Source organism: Lichenostomus cassidix, chromosome 1 (assembly GCF_008360975.1).
Source record: "Lichenostomus cassidix isolate B80296 chromosome 1, HeHo_3.0, whole genome shotgun sequence".
In the NCBI taxonomy this organism is placed as follows: Eukaryota; Metazoa; Chordata; class Aves; order Passeriformes; family Meliphagidae; genus Lichenostomus; species Lichenostomus cassidix.
In genome coordinates, this window is record NC_139479.1 from 18232091 (window position 1) to 18254457 (window position 22367).

The 22367-nt window shown below is 38.9% G+C and overlaps 1 protein-coding gene and 1 non-coding gene across 2 annotated transcripts in view; both read right to left on the reverse strand.

Annotated features, from left to right (window-relative positions):
• The window catches only part of FRMPD4 (FERM and PDZ domain containing 4), a 298010-nt gene that overhangs the window by 232328 nt on the left and 43315 nt on the right, over positions 1-22367 (reverse strand). The window lies entirely within an intron of this gene.
• Positions 8758-8875, reverse strand: LOC146444296 (U5 spliceosomal RNA). The gene has a single exon (XR_014855837.1). It is a non-coding gene; the product is annotated as a U5 spliceosomal RNA (small nuclear RNA).

Here is a 22367-nt window from a genome sequence, read left to right on the forward strand (position 1 = left end):
CAATTTAAAATAATTTTTTGCAAGAATAGAAATTTGATTGGTAATAGGTCTCCAGCAGTGATTACCAAACCACCACCTTTGACTGCCTATATTGACAACATGCTATGATCTACAGTATTTTCATTGAATTACTTGAAAAAATTGAATTACTTGATGATGCAAAATTTGATAATAAATAATTAAGCCAAGAAATTTAGAGGTATGGTTCACTGAAGACAGGAGTTTGATTTTCACAAACAACAAGGCTCAAGCAAAGAACCAGAGATCTACTAGAAATTTAAAAAATAAAAATTAAGAAGGCTGCACTTAATTATGAACTGCAATCTAAATAAACTATGAACGAGAGTTAGGGATCATTAAGAGCTAACAAACAAACAAATTTCCAAAGAAAACATTCAGGAAAACTAATAAAATTAAATTTGAAATTGTAAATTTGAATCTCATATAATCTGAAATAAAGAGTCTGTATGACATCTGTTGTTGTAGCAGCTCCCCCAAGACAGCATCAGAGAATAATATCCAATTTGGGTGCCCACATATTGAAAAGGGTTCAGAGAACATGGCAAGAATGACTGAAGCAACTGAAAAGTATGTTTTCCGATGAGCACACCACAACATATAACCTGGTTAGCTTGCCAGAAAAAAAAAAAAGGCTGAAGAGTTAATATAAAGTGAGTATAAAGAGTTCTCTAAATCAAGAGCTGTAGCCATGCTGTCTCAGACTAGAAAAGGTAAATGTATCATTGGGGGTGGGGGGCAGCTGTGAAAGTTGCTACACTTTGGAAGTACTCAGAAGAAAACCAAAAAAGTAAAAAGCATTGTTTTGCAAGAGAAAATGAAACAGCAGCAGGAATGGAAAGAGCTCTAACAGGGATTTCTCCCTCTGCCTGCCCTGCATGCCCTGTGCTATCTATAGCTGACCAAAAGAGTGAGGGTGAGAGCTCAATCAAAGAGAAGAAAAGCTTTGCTACAAGAAGATGCCTTAGTTAACCCAAAGGAGTTATCAGAAAAAAAACTGAAGTTGTCAGCAAACACACAGAATAAATAAAGATGATATGCAAATATACTGATGACAGCAACATTTGAACAGTACTTACACTACTGGTTGCATACTAAGGCCTTTTTTAAAAAAAGGAATCAGCTAAAAGATGAATGTACAGAAACCAACGGCAATACACATTTTTCCTGAAGGCACTAGGCCAGCTGTGATTCTCTACACAAGCCTTTGAGATGCATATTTAAATGTGGGTTTTTTTCCTCTGGAAATTATAGTTAGCGGAACAAAACACGGCAGATGTTATTACTTTTCCAGATGTAAGCTTCTGTCCCAAACCAACTCTCAGCACTAAAGGTGCCCTGGCTCACTCTGCTCCTTACCAGGCAGCAGAAAGCCCAGGAGCTCAGCCAAGCACTGGCACCTACATCAGTCATTCAGATTTTGGGAGATTCTTCTAGGACACTGATACCTCAAAATCTTTATGCATATGAAGTCTGTGTTTACAGAGACAAGCTTTTTACCCCAGAGTTGTACAGACATCGACATCTATTTTGTGAGACTTCTCTGTAACATGATCTCAGCAATGATCTTACAATTCACAGTGTCACCTGCCCCTAGCTCTACACAGTCAGAGCTATAGGAGTTGCATATGCTCTTCTGCTATCACCCTGGACTGCCTGCTACTGCCAACATGGTGGGTGTGCCACAGCACAATTCATTATAGCCACACAAGGGAAAAAAATTCATTATAAGGGTGGTGAAGCACTGGAACAAGTTGTACAAAGACTTAAATTGGAGCAGAGTCTAGAACATCTCAACCTCAGTACCAACCTTGCTTTCAGAAAGAGATTGAACTAGAGTCCTTCTGAGCTCCCTCTCTTCTCTCAGTGACCCTATGACAGGTCATTTCAGTCAACACCAGCCTGGGCTCTGCTGACTCTTCCCCCATTCGAGCAGCACATGCTATTTGATACATAAACTGAGTGCAGGAGAAAGCCCAGGTAGCTCAGCAAGTTCCTCTTCCTCAGAAAACAACTTCTGCAGCTCGTGCTAAATGCATACTGCCACTTCCAGTGACACATGACGTATTTATCCTCTTTTAGAACTTCTGCTGGAGAGCAGTTTCACAGAGCATGTCGCTGAAGTGAAAAGCATCAACTCCACCTTTCTATTTCTGTACAGAACTGCCACCCAGCCTCATGGCCCCAGACTGCCAAACAGCTGCTCTGCCCACTCCCAAGGGCATAGGCAGCAAACACCTGAACAGCAGGCACCTGTAATTGTTTTCTTGAGGTCCATGCTGCTTTACCAGGTATCCTCTCAGCTCTCCTCTCCTTGCATATTCCTCACATTGCTCCACTTTTTATATAAATCTGTTTCTTTTCCTACTCTATGTAACTGGCTCATCAGAAAATCTCAAGCTAAGAATAATATTGCTCCTGTTTTCCCTTCACGAGTATCCAACACCCAGATCCAACACATAGATAATTGCCATCTTTCAGATTATTAAGGAGTTTATTATAAACAAAAGATGTAAAAACAACAAGCAACAAAAACTACAACCCCAGCTAGCTGATATGATTTCAGTCTTGAAAACAGCCACATAAAAATAGGATCCAGGAATTGTTTTATTAGTCCAAAGACCATTAAAGAATGAACCCACACAGAATTGGTGAACCCAATTAATTTAAGCAAGATTTGTATCATGCCTCTTTGAGACAAAACCTATTCTTCTGCCAATCACTGAAAGGACCCTGCATGTCCCTTGTCCTACAAGCATTTCTGTTTTATGGCTCTGTCTGCATCTGCATTTCTCTGACACCACTGAAGGTAAGGATTGACTGCTTTGAAAGGTAACACATGTGCCTAAAGGAGCACAGAAACATGGACAAAGGGGCTGGGATTCATTTTGCTGAACCTAAATTCCTGCACCCCATTTTACATTAAAGAGAGAGACAGACATGGGCACTAGACATAGAAAATGAAACAAATCATCCTTTGCTAACAGCTCATTCAACCCATTACTACGGAAAACTAGACAAACTACCACAGACTAGGTAGTAAATCACCTGAGCTCCAGGTTAGGATGTGCTTTTGGCACAAGAAGAGCCTGAACAGCTGGGCATGGGTGAGAAAACACCTCTTGACTGCCTGCTCTGTAAGACCCTTGTGTCTGCAGGTGGGCAGACCAAGAGGTGTAGGAAACAGGAGAGCTGGAGCCCATCCAAAGCCAAGGGAATGCATCAACCTTTGTCCAGTCACAAGGCACTCCTGTGTGTGAAGTGCTCACAGGAAAGTGCAGCTCTGCCACTCCTGGGCACATGTGTTGCAGTGCTATTAGCTACTAGACAAGAGTAATAGCTAGCTTCAGAGTTTATTCATCTCATAATTAAGTTCTCATAAGCACCCTTGAGTTAATTTGGAAGAGCACATGCACATGATGAGAGAAAGAGAATGATTTAGAAGAGTAAATACAGGAGTACCATTAAAAAGCCAAAGCACTCCACAATCACAAGTAGTAATCTTACCGTAATTTCAGGTATTTTCTCGAAACATAAACTCAGTGGTTCAGGACTTTGCCATACACCAAATTACTGAGCAGTAAATTATAATCCATTATAATTCATGTGGTTTATAGCATCAAAAGAGAACCTGCTACAACAGGGACCATGTAAAACAAAATTCAGTGTAAATGCAAAATCTCTTTTCATGTTCAAGCAGGGGCAAATCCATCAAACAGAGCTCAATAAAAATCACAGTAAGACTGAACTAACAGAGTTACTCATCACTGCAAAGAACAGAATCACTACTTAATCTCTGTAGCATACAAAAGGCTTTGTTTCACATACCTCACCTTTTCAAGGAATCAGGCAGTTATCACCAACGGAACATCAAGCTTTCCAAGTTTGGTACCACTAACCACATGAAACAAATATATGAACTAAATACCTGCTTTTTGGAACCAAGTGAGGAGGAGAATTAAAATCTGATCTCATGCATCATCTTAGTTCACATTATTTTGCATCTCTGTTGAAGTTGCAGGACCATTATTAGTTCTGTCCCAGAAAGAGTCATTGCACACCTTTTCACAAGTTTGAAGGGAAAACAAGGGTCACTCATTTTAAAATCCAGAAAATACTCAAATACTAACAAGCTTGTTCTCTTTCTATTTTTATAACAACAATATTAGTCATACAACATAAAACATTACAGCTGGAAATGAAACAATACATGAAATAAATAGATGCAGATTTTTCTTAATGTTAGCAAAAATATTTTCAGTGTTATGCTCCAAGACACTTAACCGTCTCTGCCCTGGGGATCCTACCCATCACTCCCAGGAAAAGAGATAGCTACGAAAACTTTTTAAAATCCATTGGAAAATTAATTAGCCTTTCTGTTGGAGGTTTACAGGGAAGCAGCACCACTATCTCCTCCCCTAGATGCTTTTCACAGTTCAAATACTGAGAATATCCTGTCATTTTTATTTTTTCAGGAACAATTCTTCAGCAGATTTCTAAAACCATTACATCCCGGGAAGAAGAGCACAGGATTCAAATTAATCCATTCTGGGACTTCTCTCCAAGTCCCAGTTGCTTCACTTACTAGTCTAGTTTCTCACTAGAGAAAGTCTCTGGGAAGAGGAGCAGCAGGATACTAAATATTTTGTCCATTCCAATATCAAAGACTTACAAAGAACAAAGAATTTGTCTAGCTCACCTAAATGAAATAAGGACAAGGCTGAAAAGAATTTGCAAAGAACCTTCTGAATGGCAGTAACAAAATCCAAAATGTTATCAGTGACGCATTTTCAACTACGCATTCATATTTGTCATTAGTGGCATTTTATCATCCCCCTAATGAAAATAACCAAAATTTCCAATGGAACATAAAACAAAGTGGAAAATGGCTGCAGAGAGAATTTGCTCCCTCCCAAAAAACACAACACGGTCTCATGACACCAGACCAACTTTCAACAAACCCAGCTGCATAAGCTTCATAACCACGTATCTCCGACATATAGAGATGGTTCACTTTAGAAGTTAAAGAAAACTACTCCACTTCTTGAGCACATCTGATATTTGGAAAAGAGCTTTTCAGCTTTCCTTTGCCTGAAAAGCAAACTTCTCTGCACAAGATTTTTATTCAAAAGCTGCTGATTATCTTACAAGAATTAGATCTCAACCAAATGGAAAACAATGAGGTTTGTTTCACTCCCATATGGAATCTAGTCAAGTCTGCCAAGAAAACAAGCTTGCTCAAAAAAAAAAAGAACAACAGTTTGTGTTCATTTAGTCCCTCATTTCGCCAATAAAAAGTATTCTTCCTAACTCCCTGGGACAGAATAAAGAACAAAACAAGAGATACAATGACTAATAAATGAATGTATATCCCTGTATTCATACTAAAGCACAGTAACTGTTAAAAGGATTTCATTTGTGCAAGATGAAAACCCATAAGATCTTCTATCCACTATGGACAGTTACTTTGGCTCACTCTTTCATCTTTTAAGTAGCTTCTCTTTGCCTTAAAGGTTTTTTTTTTTAAATCTGCTATTTCTTATACAGGTGCTTCTCCTAAAAGTACTGTGATCTGAATGCTAAATTACCCAGTGTGCCAGTCAACTGCTTTTTATAATAAATAGGAATTTATTTTTTTTTTGGCAATCACTTTGATTTTTTTTTAAAATATCATCATTGAGCCCTTTTTTACTGAACACATGTAATATTGTGCTTTTAACATCTGGGTATTTTTTGCTATGATATATTGAAACATCACTATTTTCTGCTCAGCAGGTACCACACAGCATTACTCCATGGTTAGCCACTCTATTTTATGTATCAAGCACAACCTGGAAAGCTGCTTTTCTTTTTATCAAGGAGCTTAAAAAAAAAAACAAAAAGAACAAAACTGTAGTGAAGGTTAAAGGACCTTACCAACCCTGAATCATTTTAACTTTCACAGCCTGATTTCCAAAGTAATTTTTTTCAATTCCATTTACTGTAAACATCATCCAACCTGAGGGCTTTCAGCTTGGTCACAAAACAAGCAGATGGAACGAACCTAATGAACCAAGTGATTGGGAAAAGCTACCATGGATTTACTGAGGGCAAACCACCCCAACTAACCTGATCAGCTTCTACAACAAAATAATGTGTCGACACAGGGAGAAGAACAGGATGTTGTTGACCTGGACTTCAGCAAAGCATTCAGTGCTGTTCCCCACAGCGTTCTCCTGGACAAACAGGCAAGATACAGATGGGATGAGCTGTCTGCAGGATGGGTTGGAAACAGACTCACAGGTCAGACTCAGAGGGTGGTGATCATGGGTTTTTACTCAGGCTGGCAGCCTGTCACAAGTCATCCCTCAGGGATAAATACTAGGCCCCATGCTGCTCAACAACTTCATAAATCATTGGGATGCTGGGATTAAAAGTACCCTCACCACGTTTGCTCATGACACGTCAGAAGGGAGAGCCGTCCTACAGAGAGCTGGACAGACTGGAAGAGTGGAGTAGCAAGAACAGCATGACATTTAAGACAAGTGCAAGGTCCTGCATTTGAGACAATGTAACCAAAGAGCCCAGCACAGGATAGCATTTATGTGGGCGGGGAGCAGCTGTGCTCAAAGGAACCAGGGGGTCTTGCTGAACAACAACCTGGACATGAATCAGCAGTGTGTCACTGCAGCAATGGATAGAATCCTGGGCTGCATCCACAGGGGCACTACTAGTGGAGGCAGGGATGTGAACATCCCACTCTACTCAGCATTTCTCAGGCCACACCTGCAGCACCATACCCAGTTGTTGCTCTCACAACTCAAGAAATATGCAGACAGACCAGAGAGGGCCCAAAGAAATGCCATAAAAATGACCAAAGGGCTATAGAACATGCCCTTTGAGGAAAGACAGGAGTGAAGCCTTTTCTCCCTAGAGAAAAGAAGGCTCAGGAGGGACCTCACAACAGCACTGCAGTATGCAATGGGTAGCTACAAAGAAGGTGCAAGCTCGCCCTTCAAAAAAGCCACACGGAGAAGGGGAAAAGGGTAAAAACTAGACTGGGAGTGGTTTCAACTTGGCGTAAGATACAGTGAGAAAGAGCATTCCCTGCAACAGCCTCTCTCCGGGGATGTGGTAGACATCCTATCACTGGACAGTTTCCAAGATGAGATTAGAGAGGATGCTAGATGATTTCATCTAGGTTCCCATTCCTAAGAAAGTTTGGACCAGATAATCTTTCAAGGTTCCTTCCAATCTGGACTGTTTTATGATTTGATGACTGTAAATTAAGAAAGCAAATACAACTTTTTTTTTAGTTACTCTAGCTTTATTCATTCCTTTTTCCCCCAAAAAGGATGCTGAAATCAGTGAGGCTAGACTTTCTGTGGCTTTGGTTTAAGGTTTAGACTATTGCCCCATGCCACCACTTCCTTCCACCTTCATTTTAACTTCTTAAAAGAGTCAAAAATGAATTCCACATCACAGGCCATTTTAGTTCAAGTGCACAAAAGTTTTCCCATGGGAGATACAGGCGTTATGGTAACCGAGTTTCCAAGGCTCTGCAAGCCTCGTGGTAGTCTACCTTCAGAGATGGAATGATCTCATGTTTCTTAAATTTCTCTGCCTGAAGGAACTGAGACTAAAAACAAATGTATGAAACAAACCAATGTGACTGAAATAGAGCAGAATGACATACTTTATCTAGGCTATTTTTAGAGAAATGTATAAAAACCCTCAATTCTTGTTAAAAATATTTTTCTTTCACATTTTTTTCCTTTTTTCTTTAGCAATTGCAGGTTGTTGCTATCCTCCTTCTTCCAAAGCAATTTACATCCTAGTGAATTAAAGGAATAACATATTATTCCTCACAAGCATTCTCATCCTAGAAGAAACACAAACAAAATGCAGAACTACTTCTCTGTGAAAGCAGTCCACATTGTTTCTAGATGATGCATTAGCACACAAACCTTATGTAAGTGCTTCATTTACTGAATTAGAAATGCACCAAGCATGGCAAACAATATACTCTTAATAAAAAGTTGTTAACAAAAGAAGGCTGGCCAAGTAAGATGTGCATTATCTTTGATCCCTGAAGGAGAAGAAATCTGAGAATAGCCAGCATGTCTCACCAGGTAACCAGCACAGTCTTCTGAGTCTCATTTGCCAAACTTCACCAAGCAGCCTGGCTATTAAAAAAAAGAATTTTAAAGGGGGTTTTCCTACCCCAATACAGGTGTTGCCTGGCACCGGAACTCCAGACTAGACTCTTTCCACACTGCTTATCAACAGCCTCCAGAAAAGAGACCACACAGGCCAGCTCAGGGCTCACTACATCCACTGCTTGTATGCTCCTCCTCCTCCTCCACCCTGATGGCACGATGGCCGTGTGAGCCCCAGCGCGGCAGAGGGACAGACAAGGAGACAATCACCATAATAGGCTGTACAACGCATGAGAAAACATCACCTTACCTGCACCCTGCTGAGGCTAAACAGAGTAACAGCAAGGAACAGCTCAGCCTCTACTGGATCAGCCTTCTCCAAATGTTCATGTGAGCAAAGCTCTGAGGTCAGTAAAAAACCCAGGGCTGTCTCCTGTCATTCCAAGGCAAAGCTCAAACTATAAAAGGTTCTCAACTGTCAGCAAAAGGCACCTACATTTACAATTTACATAAAAGTTCCATTTTGAGGAGAAAAAATGATTGGGCGTTCTGCTTCTCTGTAGAAAAGTCTAGGCAAATTTGATTCTTATTTTATATGATGATATTACTGAATGGCTCTTTTGTAATATATATTCTTCAACACTTGTGCCTGTTCCTCTCCATGAAAATCTTTAATAAGGGGCAAAAGATTTGTACAATTTGATCAGAAACCAGAGTATCCCTGGGAAGTGTTCAAAAGATGTGTGAATGTGGCCCTCAGGGATATGGCTAGACTCATAGATCTTAGAAACTTCCCAACCCTAATGATTCAATGATTCTTTTATATATTGCCCTTATAGTCTATTCATACTATTCATATCTTGGTTCTTCTGTACTGCTAACTGCAAAAAAAAATCAAAAAAAGCCTACTCATGGGGAAAATATAGTCTTAAACTCTGCAGTTATTGACACATATTTTATGTACTTATCCTATTCAGTGAAGGCAAGATTCTCCTTGAATCTTGGACACAAAAGGTGTGTCCAAAAAAAAAATTCATAATTAATTTTTCAATATGCACTCCCTATAATGTTTTTTTTTGGTAGAAGCTTTGTCACATTCGCAACATTCTTGTACTCTTGTACTAGTCTTGTACTACTCAGTAAATGAGGTTTAAAACTGGGGAAAACCACCAGCATACAACTTTAATGGAAACCCTGCTATGGAAGTATACCACAAAATTCATTAAATCATAGATCTGTAACCTTTATTAAAAACAGACTCTTCTTAAAATGCACACTCTGTTACAGACATCCTTTAACCCCCCTGGATGAAGCATTAAAAAGTCTCAGACATTTTATAATAAAAACAAAATATGACATATAAAGACCAGAATAAGTTCAATTAAATACATTAGCAAAATGTGCCTGCTTTTTCCATATACAGATCATTTTTTATTTTTAAAATTTATAGCTTGTCTTTCATCCTGAAATAGGAAGGTTTATGACTGTCATGAACCTTTTTTTTTTCCCCCAGCTTTTTACATTTGGAAACAAAATGTAGGGGAGTTTCAACAAAAGTCTAGAAAGTAATTATGAAAATGCAAATTTGCAAAAGTGAAATTCACATTTCATTTGTATTTTGGAGCAATAAATAAATTGAGTAATCCAGACACATTTCTTATGTCTGACAATAACTCTCTTACCAGATTGTGGGGTTTTTGGTTTGGTTTTGTTTGAAAACAAGGGAGCATCTCACTTTTTAATTTCTCCAGTACCCATTAAGGAGTGGTCTACAAGCAATGGTTGCCTGAGTGTCTCTAATCCAGGCAAGGAAAAATCCTTCCTTAAATCTTAAGCAGGGAACTAAACTTCAAAAATAAAAAAATAGCAATTTTTTAATACAGTGTTACATAAACTTTTACATAATTCACCCCATTGATGAATAGAAAACATTATGTGAAAGGAATCATCACTTTCAAGAGATTATGATCAGCCTTTCCACACAACAAACCATCCTAATAGAGTCGTCCTGAAAAACATGCTTCAGATATCATTAAGTCCGAACCACAAAACAGATGCTTAAAAATAACTTTTGCACTTCTAACCTTTTAGACTGCACCATTCAATTATGCATGCTTTTCTGAATATCAGCCTGGAAATAAAATAGAGCTCTAAGTATTACCCAGAAGAGGGGAAAAAAAAATAAAGAAAGAAGAGAATGACACATCCTGCAGGCATAAAGAGGATGTGGCTCCCGTAAGGCTGGAGCCCAGCGCCGCCTGGCAGCACAGCAGGAGGAGAACATGTGCCTTGGAAAAGAGTGGCGGGATGGACAACAGCAATGCAAGAGTTAAATGTTACAAAATTACTTTTTCCAGTCATCCTCAGACAAAGTAAACATATCAAGTGGGAAATGGAGAGCAAAATCGGACACTGCTAATGGAATTTCAGTGGTCCTTATTTCTAGTTTTCAAAATAAACAAGCACAGAAGTGAGAGATCTGCAAGGCAGTGAGCAGCTAGAGGGCAAGCAGAAAGCAGCGATATGATTGATCAAAACCTCTGCAAAATATATTTATTAAAGTAGCAGGAACAGAATTCAATATCCTGCAGCAATATTCAGAGAAGATGTGGGAAAAAGGAAGGATTCTTCAAGCTTTTTTTAAAATGACTGCAATCACATAATGAAAAACATTCATCTACAAATGAACCATCATGTAGGATGTCTAAAGAAAATATTAAAAATGGTCTCTCTCTTACAATATTAGAATACAACAGAGATCTTAGTGCTGACATGGAGACAAATGTCAACATCAATACAACTTTGTCACTGTTAAACCAGATTTCAAGTGTGCATTGTTAGGGTTGAGGGAGGAATTAAGCCAGTTGGGCACACTCCGACTGATAAGAAAGAGGCAAACCTTCAGCATCCAATCCTGCCATCAAATATCATATATTTTCTGTCTCAGTTCACAAAGCCAGGCTGTATGTAGACAGCAGCTACTGAAAACAGTTGGGAAAACCAACAGAACCACTGACTGAACTACAGAAATTAGAAGATTTTCAGTCACACAAGAGTGCCTTTTAGAAAAATTGGATCAAAGAGATACATCCTAAGGGTGAAAGTATTTAAACCACTTTTTGTTCACAACCCTAAATTCTTAGGTTAGAGAATCTCCTTTTGTGACCTTAAACAGTCATGAGTCTCTAAACAATCAGCTAACTGATTATAGGGGGTGGGGAGACATTACCCAGCAGACATCACACTGAAAGACAAGGTGGCTTCCAAATTTGTATCTTACTCATAATTAGTTATGTGTTACAGAAATCACTGTACATGCCCCATATGGAAACTGTCTGTCTGTTGCACCTGCAATGCAAGTTTAAGTTTTGTACACATCAATTTTCTACTGATGATGCTCAACTTCTTGGGTTCAGAATAAGCTGTAAAGAAAAAAATACCAGAGATGCACACATGTACTGAGCTGTAATGAAAAAAAGAATATGAGAGTATCACTCCATGTAGGACATGCCTACCTCACAGAAAAAACAAAAACCAAAAAGTCCCCACCTCAAAACACTAAAAAAGTCATCCTTAAAAAATAGGTATCTTCAGTTTCGTCTACAATAGGAGTTTCTGCTATGCAAGGAGGTTAACACTTTTTTAAGCATGTCTCTACAAAGGAATGCAAAAGACACCAACACAAGAAGAAAAAAGCAGCAGTCCATGTCTCACCACTTAAAGTTATGAATGCTTGTTCCAGTTTCTGTGTGGTTTTTTGTTTGGTTTTTGTTGGTTTTTTTAGGGGGATTTTTTTGTTTTGTTTTATTATTCTTGTTGGGTTTTTTCCCCTGGTTTGACTTACTTTGAAATAGGCAATGCCAGTGTATTTTTTACTAATTTGAAACGACGGGGAGTCTGTATGGAAGGCCTAACAAAAGCGCTTATGTAATACAGCAGAACTTCCTGAATGCCCACATTCATTGTTTGGATTCAGAAGCAAAAGGGGTGCTGCCATCCTCTCCTGCCAAAGGCTCAAAATTACACATTCAGATTCCAGCTGAAGACTCGCAAGAATTTAAGAGAAATAATGATAGCCTGTTCATCAAATGTCTGCCAGGTACAAAGGCTTTATATACCTCTTACTCCCACTGTCTGAATGATGCTTTTAGAAAGAAAAGGAAAGTTATTTGCTTTGTATGGACTTTACAGTCCCCAGGCTTTTCTTTTTCTTCCCCTTTTCTCTTCCCTACAGAAAAAAAGAGACTGCATAAAAGAATAAGGATTCTCAATTCTAAAGTTACTGGTCAGGTTCTCCTGTGCATTGGTGAAATTTACCACAGTAGTAACTGCCTTTCATCAGCATCATTATTTGGTATTACTTCAAACTTGATACATTTTAGAGTTTTTGGTCTGTCATATGAAGTGACAGTAATGCTTCTAGAGAACAGTTTTCTTTGGACTTCTTTTAAATTTAATCCTTGCACTTTTCAACAGATACCTTTTGAAAGTATAAAAAAATATATCACGTAAAGCTTGAACTTGCTTACATAAGCAAAGAAAGTTGTAAGTAAAGATTTGGTTCTCTTCTAACTTACTACCTGGAAAATAATTACCTAAATAACCTCACAATATGCTTCCCAGAAAACACATTTTACGTGTAAGCAAAAAAATGCAGTCTCTTTTTCAACATAATCTCTCCTGACTATTTACAACTCCTATGGTTACTCTCTTTCATGTTGCATTAAATTCAGACCAACAACCTAGGCATCTCAAAAAATCTCTTCAGATCACACTGTGGCTTGCTGAAGCTGCTAAATGCCTTAAAAATTACACATAAAAGTTAATAAAAGTATGAAGAAAAGCAACAAATGCAAACTCCTAGGGGGAAAAAATCGAACTATAAATAACAGTGACTGGATAGTAAGGTAGATAACACACAATTATCACCACGACAGCCTCTGTACTCATGTTTCAAGAAAAACTTCATCTGCATTGCAGTGTGCTTGAAAGTAATTTTTCTCATAATGTGTCTGATCCCACCATTTTGCTCAGGTTTAATTCTACTGCATTAGTGTGCTATATAACTAACAGGCAAGCAATATGATTTTCCTGCAAAATCCAAACCTGTAACACAGACACTTCAGACATGTTTTCAGCTCTCTTAGTATGGAGACATAACTGGTGAGTTTCAAGCTCTACTACACATATTCACTTTTTGAAATGCATGTTATGGTGAATAACCACCATATAAATGCACTCTTAGAGGTGATCACAAGCTGCTGAAAGCTGCCCCAAATGTGCAGTGCAGGTGGAAAATATAGATGCAACTGGGGATTCTTACTTCAGGGAGCATGGAAGAACTGCTGCAAAGGATACAAAATTATGTGCCCCAGGGCAGTCAGCTCCTTCCCAGCTGACCAGCTACAAGAGATCCTGGGACAGACACTGCCCTTTGCAGGAGTCCCAGCTCCTGAGCTTCTTAGCAAGTGATGGCACTACGTTGCATGAAGACTATGTTTTTACATGCAAAGAAATATTGGTCGTACCTGAATCACTAGGTTTTCTATTAATACTTCTATTTGGGAAAAAAAAATAAATATTAGCATTGAATTCTGATGAAGTTTGTCACTAAAAAAGGAACAAATAACAAAAAGTCCGCATTTGGAAGACAAAGGAGGGATAGCTAATTGAGATTTCCTCAACACGAGATGTGGCAGATACTGTGTCATCTGGGCACCAGAGTCTGCATTTATAAAGTTAAACACAGACTAGATAGCCATTATCTTCACTGATTTCCTTATTTGTGAGACAATATTTGAGTAAGGACAATGAAACAGAGATAAATCTGGATGGAGTTTCAAATACCCTTGGACAATAAAGGTAAAGTTCAATCCCTGACAGGACAGAAAGCATTACCTTATTCTTAGGTGTTACCTACACTAATACACACACTTTAACTTCAAAACCTACTTATTTTATAAGGACCAAGCACAGCTTGGAGACTTAGGGTTGCCACAAAATACAGAAAACTGCAAAGACTTGTGGGAAACAAACTCAGTGACAGAGTCAAGCAAGGCAACAGCATCCCATTACATCACACTCTTTGGAGGTCCCTCAGTGCTTTTGTAACAAAATAGGCTTAAAGAACAAAGGATACAGCACCAGCTGCACCAGGCTCCCAGCAAGTTGGTTTAGCCTTGGTCCCAAAAGCTTATGATCTTTCCTTAAGTTTCATAACAGCATTCAGAGCTCAAAGAGCATTTTGTCATTAGCAACAAAGCTGGTGCCTACTAGTTCCTTCAGCCTAAAAAATGACACTGAAATTTAAATTCTTTGTTTCTAGTACAGACCTCATCTTTGTGTTGCTTCTCCCTCCCTAGATCTTCTTCTTAGAAGCTGAAGAAAAAGCTTCCTGTCTTAGCTACTGTTCTTTGCAGCTACAAGAAGTGAGAGCCTCTCTAGAGCAGGTGAATGCTATTTGCTTCTTCCTCTACAAAGATGAGATAATGAGAAGTTACGCTAATATTTTTTCAGACCTCTGGTTTCTTTGGAGCATAGGAAATTACACACTGCAGCTGTCCCCCCTCTTCTAATTAAAAAAAACAAAAATAAAAAAAAACCCGCCAAGGAAAAAAAAAAAAAAAAGAAATCATTGCCAAGCAATCAGTAAGACTCCAATGCTGCACAAAAAACAAAGCAGAATTCAAAAGGAAGGATCTCAAACCCTTTTCACCCTGAACTGGCATATAAAACCTCCAGGGAACTCCAGATTGACTTCCAGGCAGATTCAAAGTCTGAGCAGTGGGACTGATCTCTGGCAGAGAAAGAAGCACCACTGACTACATTTTAAACACCGCTTTAACTCTTCACTGGTGTGTTTATGGATAACTTCAATATAGATGTATAAGTATATAAAATATATATTAAGCATTTTTATTGTTTTTACATATATGAAAAACTAATGTATTTATCTAAGAATAAAAGACCATAAAACAAACATCAGGTATTTGCAGAAGGATCATGTAAATGTATTCTCCAAATGCTGTTCTCATCGTGTGAACATACTTGCTTTCTTTTGGAGGCCCCAGGAGTTTTGCTTAACAAAGCAAGTCAAGGTAAGAAAAAGGATGATTCTTCACTGTTAAAACGTGTGTCTTTTTTGCTGAAAGTGCAGACATGAAAGATAATAACTAGCTGACACTGAGAAAACTGCCAAGGTTTTCTGCAGTTTGTTACCAATATGTTTAAACTGTTCCCATTAAGACACGCATTTTTTTCTTTCCAACTACTCTTCATTTTACTATGAAAGAATTGAGTATTTTCAGTTATTTCTCTTTTATAGAAAGGGAGAGTACGCTCAAATGGCTGAGCATCTCAGCAATCACAAAGGAAATTGGTACTTAAACAACATGAATTCAGATCTCTTGATGCCTCACCCTGTACTTTATGAAATGTGCAGTTACTTTGTGGAAAACACAGCTAGAATTAAAATATTCCACAGCAGATGGAAATCACTCCAATAACCTGAGGAAGTTATGCTACAGTCTTAAATACAGTGCAAATATACTCCTATTATAACTCACCTCAGTTTCAGTCTCCTCTTATAAACCCCTGCAGTAGCACAATGTAATAAAGCCATTCTCACCTCAACAGGTCTTTTTCATTCCTATTCTTGTCTTTCATTAAGCAGTGCCAACCATGGTGCAAGTAGTTCACCAAACAAAACTGCAAATAAGCTCAGCCTGGTATTATTAAAATATAATCTTAATTTTATTTTCTAATTACCATCCCTCCCATCTTCCACAGAGCCCTGACTGCTCACTTAAAGCTTGGCAGTTCCCAAACCATTGGAATGTTTTAGACCAAAGACTGTTAGCACATATGATCAAGCATTTATACATAAACACTTCATTGAAAATATTTAACAGTTTAATTTCCCACAAATACTGAGGAATAACACTGTGCGAGAGAGAGGTGCAAGTCTCTAAGACTGCTGTTACATTAATTTATTTTTTTCATAGAATCACAGCATCAATGAGGTGGGAAAAGACCTCTGAGATCATCAAGTCTTACCTATGACCCAACACCACCCTGTCAACCAGACCACAGCACTGAGTGTCACATCCAGTCTTTCCTTAAACACCTCCAGGAATGGCAACTCCACCACTGGGCAGTCAATTCCAGCATCTAATCACCCTTGTCGTGAAGAAATTCTTTGTAAACCTCCTTCAACATAAACCTCCCCTGGCACAGTTTAAGACTGTATCCTCTTGTACTGTCACTGGTTGCCTTTGGAGAAGAGACCAACCCCCCTTGGCTACAGCCCCCTTTCAAGGGAATTGTAGAGAGCAATAAGGTCTCCCCAAGCCTCCTTTTCTCCAAGCTAAACACCCCCAGCACCCTCATACACTCTTCACAGGACTTGTGCTCCAGGCCCTTCCCCAGCTTCACTGCCCTCCTCTGGACTCACTCCAGCACCTCAATGTCCTCCCTGAACTGGGGACCCCACAACTGGACACAGGACTTCAGGTGTGGTAAAGGGGAATCTTTGCTTTTACAGAGCATAAATAGTAGTCTAATTTATCACTGTGTTATGGAATCTCCCTTGTGCCTTCGTCTGCTGATGTAAACTGATAATAAAGAAGATGCAAATTACGTAAGTGGCAGTCAGAAGAAGAGCCCAATCTACAGCATAGGAGGATGGGCAGGAGGAGCAGATTTATAAACACAGGCTAGCATTGGAAATAAAAGTAAAAAAGCCAAGGAGCAAGAACAGAAAATGAACTCACTACCTGGAAAGCACTGCAGTTAGCTGCATTATTTGGATTTACTCACAGACTGCAAGAGGAACAGATAGGTAATCAAGATGATGAATCTGAGCAAGCAACTAGGAAGGAAGACTGAAAAATAAAGTTTCCATATACTTTTAACAGTAAAGAATACCTTTTCTCTGCTTGAAATTCTTTGTCAAGCAAAATTCTTGGGATCTCCAAAAGAAAGCAAGCATGTTCACATGATGGGCATATTATTTGGATAATACATTTTCATTCCAAAACACCAGCAGCCTTCCGCTCTGCCTTTTTAATGCAACTGACCGGTGTGCCACTGTTTGAGATTTGCCATGTTTCAAAAGACAGCAAAACTTGAAACTAACATTTCCTATCTCACAAGACCCCAATTCAAGTAAATATTTTACGAGCAATTTATTTGGTGTGCATATTTAAAGTTTTAATAAATTATTGCTTTATTTGGGGTCCTCCATTTCATATGAGGAACTTCCAATCACCTGTTTTTCTCTGAATACCTCTGAAATTTACGCCTTTTTAAAATGCTTTTATACCATGCCTTATTTTCCATGGTCCCACACCATTGAAGAAGCTTTCTTTGAAATCCTTCAACTTTTGATTAGATGCCTTTCCTCACATGGACGTCTCTGCAAAATTTTGCATACTTCTCAGGCTTTATAATATAATTTACAGGTTTAAAATCATTGCCCTATAAAAATAATTTTCTTTTTTGTGTTTTCTAACAATCCTTTGTCCAACATCAAAACACAGTAAAGCATGCAATCCTGCACATAAAATACGACAAAGGAACAATACCTTATCTATATATATATATATATAAAAACATCTGAAGGGGGCATGCCAAGAGGATGGAGCCAGGCTCTTCTCGGTGGTGCTCAGCAATAGGACAAGAGGCAATGGGTATAAACCGGTACACAGGAAATTCCACATCAATATGAGGAAGAATTTCTTTACTGTGTGAGCACTGGAACAGGTTGCCCAGAGAGGGTGTGGAGTCTCCCTCACTGGAGATATTCAAGCACTGTCTAGATGCAATTCTGTGCCATGTGCTCTGGGATGACCCTGCTGAGCAGGGAGGTTGGACCCTATTTGAATATGCACAACTCATGAAAAAACACCAGTTTGATTTCTACTTAATGACAACGCTGCTGCACCTACAGTAATGGTCTAGATATGAACAAACGATGAGTGTCAAGAGGATGAGTATAATAATGTGAAATAAAAGACTGCATTAACTGTGATATTTTAAAACCGTCATCTAAAGGGTAAATTTCCAGAGGAAACAGGTTACATTACATTAATGTTACAGGAAACTAGATTAGAAGGCTCCATCTCCATAATTACCAAAGGAAGGAACTAACAAATTCCTATTCCTTCGTTTCTGTGTAAGAGTATTCATTAACAGTAGATTAAAATGCATTCCTGTAGAGGATTCTTTGCTATTCAGCCTGCTTTCATAAGGGAAGACCATTGATTGTAAGGAGTAACTCCGAGAAATAAAATTGTATTTTCTAACATATCAGCTTAAACTTTTTTTTGGGGGGAGAGGTGGGGGGAGAGGGTTGGGGGGAGGGTGGGAAGACATCTGTAAAAGATACCTTAGAAGAAGAGTCCAGGAAAAAACAATTGTTTGATGATTCTGTGAATCCATTATACCTACCAAACTGCCCCACAAAGTACAAACTGAATAAAATAAATACTCAGGATTACATCAGACATTTGTATTTTAATAGTGACAACCAGTGACTTTGAATTGGAACAGTTAGGGTAAAATCTGCTACACAGAGGGAATAGCTCACCACAGAGGCAGAAAACTAGATTTGGCATTTTGAGTAATAGTCTTTGATTAAGCCAGCTGGCATTGGCTGGAGTCAATTATCTGATTTTTTTTTCCCCTCTTATCAAAAAGGTTTTCAGCTAGTCAGTTCTTCTGGGCAAAGTACCTGCTGGCTGACATTGGAATCTAGCAAGCATCCATCAAAATAATATCAAGAAAATCTGAGAGACAAAAATATTGATTAAATAAACAGCCACAACAACATGAAGCAATAATTCAGTACCCCAGGTGTATCAGTAGGCATTTTATTCTTAGCATGTTTAACTAAGGTCTGCAGGACATCTGGCAAGGCTTACTCAAAGGAGTAAAAGTGAAATGTGGCTTTTAGGTTGTTTTTTGGGTTTTTTTTTTTGTTGTTTTTTTTTTTTACTTGAGAGACGGTCTGTGTTTTTAAACCTCAACCTAGGTGTTTTTCTTATGATTCTGCAGTTGAGCTGATTTACTAATGAACCAAATGAATACTATAGGGAAGCACCAAATGAAAATAAGAAAATAGGAGTCATTAATTTTATAATGCAATAAAACCTTGGTGGAAAGAACAGCAGAAATTTAGAATCAAAAGTATTCTCAGTTCAGAGTTGTTGCAGCACTATTATATATCTGGTGATAATGTGGCATTTATCTTTAAAGCTTAAGATCCTGGATTACAAAAAAAGATGTCATGGCCACTTACTTTTTTTTTTTTCTTTTATTTCCCAAGTCTTTTAACTGGGAAAAAGTACTACATTTATTTCATGTCTGAGATGGGAGCAAATTCATGAAAAGACAGTTATTTCCCATTTCTGAAAGATAATTTTTGCCATGATACTGTGATTTGCAGACAAATCTCGACTGACAACTCAACTGCCAGATTTCACAACTAAAAATTCTGAGAGTTTCTGCATTTTCAGTGACATGCTTCTTGTGATTCATCACACAAAGACTGTGAGAAATTGAAAGGAGGGGTGATTACTGATGTTTCTTAGACAAAAATGTCCCAGAAAAAAACAACCAAACAAAAACACTGCAACAAACAAAAGCCAAGCCAAAACCAAACAATTTAAGAAAAGAGAATTATTCTTGTCAGAGCTACCCTGACAGCTCATCACATAGGACTTGTCTGGGTTCCTCAGTACAGCTCCTCAACTGCAGCTATGCCAGGCTCATGAACCACAATCCTGTCACAAACACCAGCATCACTGATTTTCACCTTCCAATGTCACAGGATCAAGATCTTCTTTGTCTTACCAGCAACCAACTGTAAACCAAATGCAAGGCTGTCCTCAAAGCAAAAAGTTTTGTGCTTGCAGATCTGCAAATCACCCTCTTAATGGCAGTGGAAGACTGCCAGTCCTGAGCTGCATAAATAACGGAACTAGAACTTGCCAAGCTGAGAAATGAGAAATAACAAGGCTGGCTATACAACTGCAGGTGGGATAAGGAAGACAATATGAGGGCTTTCACAATAAGAAAGGCTTTGTAAGCCAAGGCTTACTCATTTTCTTTCTTAAGAAATTACAATATTCTCAAGATAACTTGCACTTTCAGGGTTACAAACTTACAAATGTCCTTAAAAGAAACACCTGCACGTTGTCACCCTAAAAAGGAACAGCCACAACAAGTTTCAGGTAGAAAATAAAGCACTACATCTACTAGAAACAAAGACACTGAACCTCACATCATGAAAAAGGAAGACAGCTTGAAGAGAAATCTTCAATACAAATTGCTAAGGGAGCATTTAGAAACCTCAGGGGGAGCCCTGAACTTCACTCCATCTTATGTACAATCACAAAAAAAGATCCAAAAGCCACAACACGTGCTTCTGTGTGCAAAAATGCAACACTATGTGCCCAGCAGAGCAAAGCAAAACCATTCCCAAAAAACACTGCCATTTTGAACATAAAGCATGGGCACCAGCTGACCTCACCAACAGCTTCACTGCTCTCACCCTGAGCTCCCTCACTGCCCCCTCACTGTCTCATTCTCTTCAGACTGCTTTTGCTTCAAGTGGAACAAGGCATGCTACATAATCCATGTACATTTTATTCACATGTTGTTAATTCCAGCCTTGTACATCTGCCCAGACCTTCAGATGGGAATATTCTGTACAAATCAATGTAATGTGCAAAATATAACCAGCCCTGTTGCCTGCCTTGTGCTTTCCTGTTAAGATCAGCCCATTGCCAACAGTTCGTATCTCAGCAGCTGGGCCAGACACAGAGCAAGTTCAATAGAGGTAAAGGTTCAACAAGGTAAAGGAAAAAGAAAAATCCTCCTCTGTGGTGCTCCTGCTTGTTCACAAGGCTGTTGTTCTCTCCACAGAACCTTGTCTGGCAGCACTCCAGCTCCTGCTCCCTCGCCGTGTGACAAACGCCCCAGCGCAGGGCACAGGGCTGAGCCAGCCCGGTCACACCAGGGCCACCCGCCAGCTCTGGCTCAGCCATTCAAATCCTTCCTCCCATGAGAGGAACTCTTGCTTTTTCACTGTCTGAGATTATCTCGTCCTGAAGAGCACAACTGTTTCAGGTCTGGCAGGTGCTCGTGGTGGTTTCGCAAAGTTAAAACCCTATTTAAGTGCTTGGAAAGAAAACAACAACAACAACAATCACAATAACCTCCCAGTGTCTCCAAGCACTTTGTGGTTCAGAAGGATTTCTTTGATTAGGCACCTCTAGAGCAATTTGTAGTAGTATTCCAGGACTTACTCTTGGGGCCAGCAGTAAAAATCTCCTACAGGTTTTTAGATCTATAGTGGATGGCTATGCCCATTCATGTTAAAAATCTATTGCTTCTTCTACTGACCTCATCCCATAGGTACAGAAGCTACTGTGGAAGGAGTACACTGCAGGTCACTTCTGTCACAACATTAACGGCTTTTCCAATTCCAGGGTCAAGACTTTCCTTCTTCCCCCACCTAAATGCTCAGTCCTTCCCTAGCACATTAATGAGCAAGTTCAAAAATGGCAAACCCTAGCAATTTCAGATGCCGGAAGGTTTCTTGTCCTCTCTGTACGATAATGTATGTTTAAAAAAAAAACCAAAAAACAAAACAAAACAAACAAAACAAAACAATAAAAAAAAACAAAACAAACAAACCAAATAAACAATGATACCTCTCCCTTTTGCTTCTTGGAAAACAAGCAAAAAAATCCTAGTTTTGCAGTTTGGTTTGGGTTTTTGGTTTTTTTAAATTTCATTCCAATAGCAGCACAAAAGAATAGCTCCTGTTTCTTCTCACTCATCCACCAAATTTTAAAAGTAGAAAGGACTTCTTGATGTTGAGATCCGCCCTGTGTTCAAACCGTTAGCAATGGGTCAGAGTGCCACCAGCATCCAAAACACAAGTTGCTGGAAGTTCTACTACTTGTGGATAAAGGCTTTTAGCCCTGTGGGTATCCAGGGTGTGGGTAGGGAGAATGTTTGTACAGAACAAATGAGGAAATGAGAGGGGTAGTAAGTTTTTTCCCAGTTTTTAATTCAGGAAACATACAGAGAAATGCACAATCAAAAAATAACTTGAGGTTTTGAATGCAGATAGAAAATGCCCATTGAACAGCTGAATAGTTCACACTCATTTTTTACTGACAGTCACATTCAGTACTGAGA